This window comes from Xenopus laevis, chromosome 2S (assembly GCF_017654675.1).
Source record: "Xenopus laevis strain J_2021 chromosome 2S, Xenopus_laevis_v10.1, whole genome shotgun sequence".
NCBI lineage: Eukaryota > Metazoa > Chordata > Amphibia > Anura > Pipidae > Xenopus > Xenopus laevis.
This window is the reverse complement of record NC_054374.1, coordinates 37608545-37619026: the sequence shown is the minus strand read 5'-3', so window position 1 is coordinate 37619026 and position 10482 is coordinate 37608545.

Sequence of the window (10482 nt, the reverse complement as noted above, 5' to 3'; positions counted from 1 at the left end):
GTAATTTGTTTCAAATGCGCATGCGCGCCGGCGCGTAGTTTCGCGCACACTAAGCCGGCGCCATGCCCGGCCAGGTTGCCTAGGGCGCCTGGCCGGGTTGGCCCGGCTCTGCGTTTCAGTGCGTTTGTTTGGACACAGAATATTGCTTGTGCTTGATGCACATTAAGCTGTCAATAAAACATTGACTGCTGTGTGTGTTTGGAACAAAAAAAAAACGCACTTAGTTGCATCAACACACTATTTAAAATGCAATAGATGTGCTGTTTTGCTCCCAATGTGTGTTTAAAAAATGTAGAAAAAAAACTCTGTGTGTAAGAGCCTGTATGCACTCACGTTAAAGGAATTATTTAACAATTCACGAAGTAAGGATGCAGTCCATTGCTAGGGGCCCAATATAGTAACCACACTCCTCTGAGGAAAAACTATGGGAGTAACTAATACACGTCAGAAACAAGAATCAAGTATGCAATATCAAGGTCAAATATTCATCTGTCCATTTCTGAACAATGGTAGGTTTGTTTCATAAGTCTATGCAAAAGAAGATATACCACACCAGTAATAGAAAAAAACACGGTAAACAGTGTTTCAGAACGAAACTATGGGGCACATTTATTCCAAATCATGCTGTAGGGTTCATTTATTATGCATAATCACTATTTACCTCTGTTGTGGTGATTACTATCAGGCCCAGACTAGCAAAGTGTAGATTGTGGCAAATGCCAGAGGGGCACAATTCACAGCATCTGGTATTAAATTTCAAATGCAGGGTTAGACTGGGCTGGTGGGACAAAAGAAAAAAACTTGGTGGTCCTCATCCTTCATGGGTCCCACCAATCAAGGTCTGCTTCCCCATACCACTAGGGTTGACATCTTTTGCCGAACTCAACTCTGGGCAGGAGGCATAGAGGTCAAGTCAGGCCGATGACATATCAGGGCGTAACGTATCTTTTTCCTAATTTAAAAAACTGGGCAGGCAATTCTGACCCGAACAGCCATTCCAAAATCCAGGCTTTCCGGTTCAAACCTGGAGAGGTGGCAACCCTACACCCCACCAATGCCTTATTTTATATACTGAACTTATTGCACCAGCCTAAAGTTTCAGCTTGTCAATAGCAGCAATGATCCAGGACTTCAAACTTGTCACAGGGGTCACCATCTGGGAAAGTGTCTGCGACACTCACATGCTCAGTGGGCTCCAGTTAAGGAGCCGAAACGTTGAGAATAAAACTTCACCTTTATTTTTCAAAATGAAGTCCCTGGAGTGTGGCTTGTTTATTCACTGCATATTAATGTGTTGAACAGCACCCAGGCAGCTGTGGATTGTTAAGAGTGCACCAGCTAAGCATATTGAAAATATTACTAAACAGTAGCAATGATCCATGACTTTAAACTTGTCACTGGGGGTCATCAACTTGGATAGTGTCTGCGACACTGTGGGCTCTGAGCAGCTGTTGTACAAGGCTGATAAATAAATTCTGATGTTATGCACTGGTTTCTGTGCTGCCATGTAGTAATTATCTGTATTAATTACTAATCAGCATTATATTGTGACATTTCTATTCTATGTGTACTGTATATTGTGAGTGGGGCCCTAAGCTCAGTTAGTGACAGCAACATTGAGCATGTGCAGTGAATCAGCAGAAAAGAAGATGGGGAGCTACTGGGGCATCTTTGGAGACACAGATCTTCCCTGCTAAAGGACTGTGGTTGCCGTGGGCTTGTACAGAAGCCCAAAACACAATGTAAAACATTTCAGGACTATTTCTTTAGTTAAGCTTTAGTTCTCGTTTAAAGTACACAACACCTTTACAATAATAAACTACAATACTTGGATTATTTAGTTGCAGTAGGGCTACCACCTTTACATTTCATCTGACCTTTTAGTGGCATAGGCGGATAATATTCGGTGGGTGATAAAATTTAAAGAAAGGCCAATGAAGGACAAAGTAAGAGCTGGGACAATCCTACCCCATCACAGCCTGAGGAGGCTACTGCAATGCCGCCCCCATGCACTCCCCAGCACTTACCTTTTCTGGGGGTGGGTTCAGGGGGGCACATCCCTAGTGCAGAGAGCACAATTGCTCTTAAAGTTACCAGGAGACGCTTTTTGCCACCCTTGGTAACCTGAAGGCTGGTGCCACTTGAGGCAAGTTTATCAACTCACCTTATGACACCAGTGCCCCTGAGTAAGGGACCAGGGTTGACAATTTTCAGGGCAAAGGAGTATTTTCCGGGTTTCAGAACTCTGAAACCCAGACAGGCAGATTTGAACCAGACAGACTGTCTAAAATACAATCTATCATGTTCAAAACTGGACATGTGGCAACCCTAAATTGCAGTCATTTTCATGTGTCCCAACAATTGGAAGAGGAGTCAGGAGATATTTTGATTCATTAGTTTTCAACAAAAAAAATGATTATTCAAATTTCTCAATGATTTTTATGGTATGTCATAGCTGGAGAGATGAAAAGATAGACTAAAAGCAAAGATTCTACCCTAGAATACTATGCACTGGCTCACACAGCTCCCCCGCCTGTACACACTATATTTCAGTGATGACACACTATATTTATATATAGTATATGTTACATGCTGCTGTATATACTGTAGATCACAATGGTTTATTTCTTACAAAGCAAAATAAACAGAAGTCTAATGTCATTTATGGCTCTCTACAGAATGAAAAACCTTTCTTATATAAGAAAATAGCCATTTATTGCCTGGATATAGTTTATTTGTCGGTGCTGGCTGAACATATACAAACTATAAATGTTAAATAATTGTCTTTAATTATATCAATTGATATTAGATTATACATTGAGCAGGGCTTTCTCATTCTTCATTTTTATTGTGTAACCTGTGTTTGTTAAATTATTGTATAACGCCCATAAATGTTGCAAAATTCTGCATAACTTTCTGGTGATATCTAAAACTATAATTATGGAGTGCCTAATTTAATGAAGGCTCTCTCTCTCTCTCTCTCTCTCTCTCTCTCCCCTATATATATACACTGTATATATATATATATATATATATATATATATATATATATATATATATATATATATATATATATATATATATATATATATATATATATATATATATATATTATATATATATATATATATATATATATATATAGAATGCATAGAAGAACCAGCACTTTAAGTTTTGTGATTAAATGTGTTTTGACTTTTATTACACTCCATGCTGCATCCAACGTTTCAGTCTCTTTTGGGACTTTGATCAAGGATATTTATGTATTTATTTTAAGGTAAGCTAAGTTGGGCAGTGAGCAAAAGGACATGGCATCTTTAAATATTTGAATGTCACGCTAAGCGCAATGATGTCAGATGCGGGCATCCCCGCCACCCTACTAGACCACCAGATACCCTTACACAACCCAGGTTAAAAGCTCCCTTTTTATTGAAACCAATCTTTTCCATATACAAAGTGCCAAAGATGGATAAGCTGAAGTTAAAAAAATTTGAAACCACAGTCTAAATTCAATAAGGTTCCATGGAAAAGGTGGAAGACGCTAATGAAAAGCAATTACTCTATCACTCCATAGCATTTTTATAGTACTCAGTACAGTTGAAAAAATACCAAATTCCATCAAGTTCAACCTCTCCAAATGAAACCCAGCACCCAATCATACACACTCCATACACTCAACCAACTACATTAATAAAACATGAATACATTGCAGAACAAATTTTATTCATATTGTGATAAATACAGAAAACAACTCTACTCCTTCATTCACGTTTTCTTCACAGAGAGAACATGAAGATTCCAATTCTCTCAACATAAGATGACTGGATATATAACTGAAATGCCATTTTATAGTTATAGCTGTTGACTTTATTCTTTTCTTACTTATATTTATTTTGCTTTTTCTTTCTTCTTCTTTTTAATGTTTAAAAACTGCTGCAAAATGTTGTTGTGAGGTGATGTATTAGTGCTCTAAAACTCTCCAATGCTACTAAACATAATTAGACTTTACTGACAGTACATTGTATTAGTTTGATGAGGAAGCTATGCATCCTTTTATACAAAAAAAAGAGATAAATAAAATGTACTGTTCCATGTTGTTCTCAGATTCAGAAACAAGCAGCCAATGTCACCCTGATGGTACTAGATATGAACATATACTGTATATAAAAATAACACATTTCTAGTAAAGATAAGTCCATGCTATAGAATGCACTGTTGTATATTGAAGTCATTGGTCTTCTAAATCTGATTTATCACTGGATTCTGAGGAATTTCAGATCAATATGTCTTTCTAAAATGAAAAAACACTATATAATTTAGTTCCATTCTATCAGCTCTTGTAGATAAAGGTTTTATTAATTAATGACCACATACAGTTATCTATATCTGTAACTAACTAGGTCAGCCTCAAAAGACGTGAGGGATAAGTTCTTCATGAATAATTTCATTTTATTATTCTGTGACTCAGCAAAGAGTCCAATATAAATCTCACCAGCTGCTGAACTATGATATATATAATGATATATAATGACTAGAGCAAATGGAGCTTTGGCTCTGCTGCTCTCAGCCTGCATATTTTTTTCAGTCTAAGAGAAGTGTATCTTCTCCCTTTTCATGCTCCATTAATCTGAGCTGCTTCTACTTGTGTGCATTTGAACCAAATAAGTGAAAGCAGGCATTTTCAGCAGGGGTGTAACTACAGAGAAAGCAGACCCTGTGGCCCAGGAGGCACAGGGGGTCCCATGAGGTCCAAATTATGAGCAATTTCAACATATATTAGTAAAACAGGTTAACTTCTGGATATGTTAGGGGCCCTCAATTAATAGGCTGTGGGGCCCAGTAATATCTAGTTATGCCACTGATTTCCAGGCTGACTTCTGCTCCGCTGAGAAGTGCCCCAGCTGTTGTATGGAGCTGGGGCACTTCTTTTGCAGCTGAACCAATGCTCTGTGTGCTTGGCTTAAATGCAGTTCCTAACTGTGTGGGGTTGGGTGCCATATGGAGATTCATGATTCAGATGGAACTACACTATCTAGTGGCCATACACAAATAGCACTTCTATGTTTGAGTCTAAAAGAGTGGTTCCCAAATTATTGGTGGCTTAATTTGGGTGAACAACCTCAAAGGGGAACTTCACAAAAACATAACTTTTTCAAGCAACTTTGCAATATACATTCATTTAAAAAATATGCAGACTTTTCATGATTTTAATTGTTTCTGACAGTTCCCTAAGCCTAGCCCCCTGCTCTCCTGCTGATCTCTCTGACTACTTTGCTGAGCTGGCTGACTGCTGTTACTTTGTATCAACAGCCATCTGTCCTAGACTGCATCCTCCAAACCCCACAATTCCCTGCACACGTGATTCAATAAGGAAAGGAATATTACAGTGCAATGCATTGTGGGTTATGTAGTTCCTGCATGTTTTCTGTAAGCTGTGGCGTAGTTGTTACAATTTGTAATATCAGTGTTTTAGTCCCTCCTTACCTGGATTTCAGCATAGAAAATGGCATTTATTCATACTTTTTGAAGAAACTTGTAACTGTGATGGATATATTAGGGGTTTCTGTGTTATGTAGGCCTCTTTATCAAATTTTGGTTTGGAAGCCGGAGTTCCCCTTTAACCTGAAGGCCAGTAAGGGTGAGATTTGGGGAGGTTGCTTAGTTGTTTCTAGATACCTCTGCAAACCAAAACAGTAAGTGAGATTTGGTTCAACATTTTTATGCTTTACCTGATATTTTAAGATCTACTGCTTAAAAATGAATATAGATGTGTGCTCATATTTTTTGTAACCGTGTTACCAAGCTAAGGGGGACCTGTTAAATGGTGGAATGGAACACAAAAAAGTCTGAGAACTTATTTTCATGGCGATAATTTATTTTAGTAGTTGCAAGCAATGAAGATTTTCTGTTTCTTCCTCTGAAACATGCACTCCTGAGAGCCACTGCCACAGAGCAAAATGACACAAAGCTCCTCCAAAAAAGTGGTGGCTCCAACTGTAACTGCCTGTTCATAATCAGCAGGACAACCACTATAATGACTGTGGGTTTCAGGGACCCACAGGCAACATAAAAGTGTACCAACTGCAGTCCCACATTTTTGTATCTGTAGCCACTGGAGTTTAGGTAAATGGCACATAAGCTGTTTGGGTGCTTTAAGCATCATATTTTTAAGCAGCATCGCCAAAACATGATGCCAAAACACACCCTATAGACTAACACTGTACATCGTATGACAAGCACTTATACTGACAAACTTTTATTACATGAAAATATTGCTCCTCAGGCAAAAATTGTTTAAAAAACAAATGGAATATTTAAGCAATCGTAATGTTAGCCTATGGGGCTCTTTAAATCCATGTATTTGGCCTACCATAAAAAAAATCCATGCTCAATTAGTCCAACATAGGCAAATAGCCACAAGGAATCATTAGAGGGTAAGGAAATACATAAACAACTGTTTCCTTCTGTTTTATGGTAAATGAAAAATTAAACACCTTAAATTTAGCATTACACACACTGTTACAACATGCGTCCATTGTGACTTAGACGCATAGCATATAGGGGCAAGTTTTCAGCACAGAGCCTATCTGATTATTGTAAAATCTTGTGCCAAATGCAAACCTTTATCTTTATTTATTTTTATTTCTTTTTTATACATTTTACCTTTTTTTATTTTCTTTTACCTTTGGTCTATAAAACAGAAGTAAAAGCTTATCAGTAGGACAAAGAGCCGTATGCATGATTTTCCTTACTGAACCCCTAAATAATGTATGAAATGCTCACCCCAAATTTTCCTTTAAGAATACTATTAAAGGGCTACTTCATCGCATTATTTTACTATTAATTACTCTCAAGAAACACATTTATGGTTGCAAAACAAACTTAAAGGTACACATTAATATTTATAATTATATACTGCATTTGATATAAATGTTACGCATCACTGTTTTGTTTCCTGAAATATATGTCATACATGTCAGATAATGTATACAGTCCTTGCTATAAAATATGACAGGACTGCAGATTGCAAGAAAGGACACAGATCTATTGACATAAATCAGGGCCGGAACTAGGGATAGGCAGAAGAGGCACATGCCTAGGGTACAAAGGTAAAGGGTGCGAGGCACGTATCTCTTTTGCCATACCCCTAGTTCAGACATTGCGCCCAGATGATGTTGCTCCCGTTCTTCCAAATGCGAGTGGGCGCACATTTATATATACAGGTATGGGACCTGTTATCCAGAATGCTTTAGACCTGGGGTTTTCCGGATAATGGATCTTTCCATAATTTGGATCTTCATACCCTTAAGTCTGCTAGAAATATTGTAAACTTTAATTATACCCAATAGGCTGGTTTGGCTTCGCAATAATGATTAATTATATCTTAGTTGGGATCAACTATTACTAAAGAGAAAACCAAAATAATTTTAAACATTCTGGATTATTTAGATAAAATGGAGCTTTAAAAGGGTTCTGCATAACAGATCCCACACCCGTACCTTTATTCTCACATGTTTTTTTAAAAGCTGTAGAGGTGATTTACAGTGTATCTGGGCATTTCTTTCAAATATAAGCTCTATGGCCGGCAAATGAGTTTTGGCACCCTAGGCAAGTGCTTCAGTCTTCCAACCATTCAATACTGGCCGGAACAAACATTCTTTGAATAATGGCCAAACAATCAAGTTATAATATAGTTTAAAAAAAATCACCTGAAGGTACACCCAGCAATGACTATATCCTACCCAGCTACCAACTCTGCATACCCTAATTCAGGCCCTGATAAGATCATTTTAAAGAGAATGGAAATAATGGTAAGCTCTACAAAGCATTTGTGTTATACAACTGTTTATTCTAAGGAAATTTAATTAAAAGGTCTACTTACCTCAAGGTCCATAGTTCCTCTGATTTCTTCACCTTTCAAAGCAGGACCCAATGCCCTGCTAACTCTGTGCTAGACAGGGGTGTCTTGCCAGTGGCGTAAACTAAGGTCATGTGGTTCCAAGTGCAGGATTTTCGCATAGGTCCCCCCCACCCACTGGGCCTACCCACCCAATGTTCCACCCCTCCAGACGTTTGGGCAAATCCTTAAAGATCTTTGGTGCTGTCTGGAGGGCCCCATTGAGGTGAGGACCAGGTTGGAGCTGCACCCTCGCTAGTTATGCAATGAAATCTGTCACTGACAATTGCAGTAGCCGGGCAGTGCTTTTTGCCTGCACGTTCTTAGATAGAGAAAAGTAAAATTAAAAGGTATGTTCAACTTAGCATTTGAGCCAGTTAGCGCTTTAAACCTGCACCTTCTTAGAAAATAAAAGTAAAATTAAAAGGTATGTTCAACTTAGCATTTAAGCCGGTTACTGCTTTTTGGGTGCAACTACTTAGAAAGAGAAAAGTAAAATTAAAAGGTATCATTTCAGCCCGGTTAGCACTATTTACCTACACCTTCTTAGATAGAGAAAGAACAATGAAAAGATAAGTTCAATTTAGCCAGGGCCAGATTTTGTCCCCTCCTTTTTATTCAATCAAATTATCATGCAATCATAGGAACCGGAGCAATGGGGAAATGTGCACAGGAAATTTAAAAAACTCGTATCTCCCTGTGGCATCCTCAGTGTTCCGAACATATGTGGGTGTGGTTGGACAGTATGCAGCCCGTAAAATCCTGTCACCCTAGGTACGGGCCTTGGTGGCCTCTCCACAAATCCGGGCCTTAACTTAGCATTTGAGCCGGTTAGTGCTTTTTGCCTGCATGTTCTCAGAAAGAGAAAAGTAAAATTAAAACGTATGTTCGACTTAGCATTTGAAACCGGTTAGCTCTTTTACCTGCATCAGAGATACTACAAAATGTAAAACGATCTATATTCACACAGACCTATCCCAACAACACTGATGAGAAGGAGAGAGAGCTGCGTCGATTACTCAAACCTTAGAGATAATCGAATTCCATCACGTGTGGGGATCCCATTAGTGGATGTAGCGAACTGGTTCTGCGGCGAACTTGTTCGCGCGAACATCGGCTGTTCGCGTCCGCCGCAAGTTCGCGAACGTCGCCGACGTTCGCCATAGGCGTTCGCAGTCAAAATCGTTCGAGCATTCGAGCATTCGAGCGCGTAAAAATCGAAGGAATTTTTCGTTCGACCATCGAACGATCGAAGCATTGGGATCGAATGAAATCTTCGATCCATGGCTTCGATCGTATCGACTCGAAACGAAAATCCTTCGAACGAACGTTACAATCCTTCCGTCGTTCGAATCGCACGATTTTCGATGATCGAAAGTTCGCGAACCGTTTCGCCGAACTGATTCGCAATTTTGCCGGTGTCGCTGAACGCGTTCGCGAACACACGGCGGCGGTCGCTACATCCCTAATTCCCATTCCACTCATTGTCCAATAAATGCCCAGTAAACAGTAATACCCTAACAAAGATCCAGGATGGTAAAGTTTCCTTATTCATCTTGTATACTACAAATAAACTAAGAGAAAAGAAAAAGCCACTCGACTATAATCAAAAATTAAATCCCACAGGCCTCCTTAACTCATAATCCAATATTACGATAAACTGTACAATCTGGCAGAAAATGCAACTCACTCAACAGCAACACAACTACAGCTTCCAAGATTTTTTAAACACAGCTGACATGACCAATGCTAGGCCGTAGAGGATTTAGAAATCCATTAAGCTGAAATTTCATCAGTGGAAATGTCTCTCCTAATGGGTCCAGACGGATATCCATATGTATTCTTAAAATCTATCAAGAAATATGCCTAATACCCCACCTGACCGGCGTCTCTTTAATCAAATTTTTGAAGGGACGTCCCATTCCAATCTCTTATGCTATCATCCTACTTGACCCTTCTACCTAAAAGGGTAAAGATCCATCGCAGTTTAAGCAGGCTACAGACCCAAAGCATCCTTAACAGACCGGAAATTGTTTCTAAAATCAGACTAGCTAACCTAGTCCCGACCTTAATTCATCCCGACTAATACTAGAAGAACTAATAGCACTTACTCGAAGCAATACAAAGAAAAGTGAAACCGGCTGTATTATTAGGACTTGATGCCGATGAGGCCTTTCCTTATTAAGTTATTAAGTTGGCCCTTCTTAATTTCCTTATTAACCACCTTGGATTTAAAAGGCCCATTTATCACAGCCCTTCCAGGCTCTAATAAACAGCACATCCACTCAATTAAAATCCCAGGGCGAAAGGGAAAACTATAAAGCAATGGGACCAGAGAGAGGCCCCCTATCACCGCTTCTGTTGCCAATAAGCATAGAACTCTTGGCGGCATATCTTCAGAAAGCAACTCAGACATTAAGGGCATTGAGATCACCCCAAACCGAACACAATAGCAATTTTTTTTTTTTTTTTTTTAATTTTTTTTTTTTTTTTTTTTTTTTTTTTTTTACCAAAAAATGTTTATTTTTTATTCGCAACAATGGTCCTATTGTCCCTTGCAAATAGGGAGTAAGCGACTGCCGATT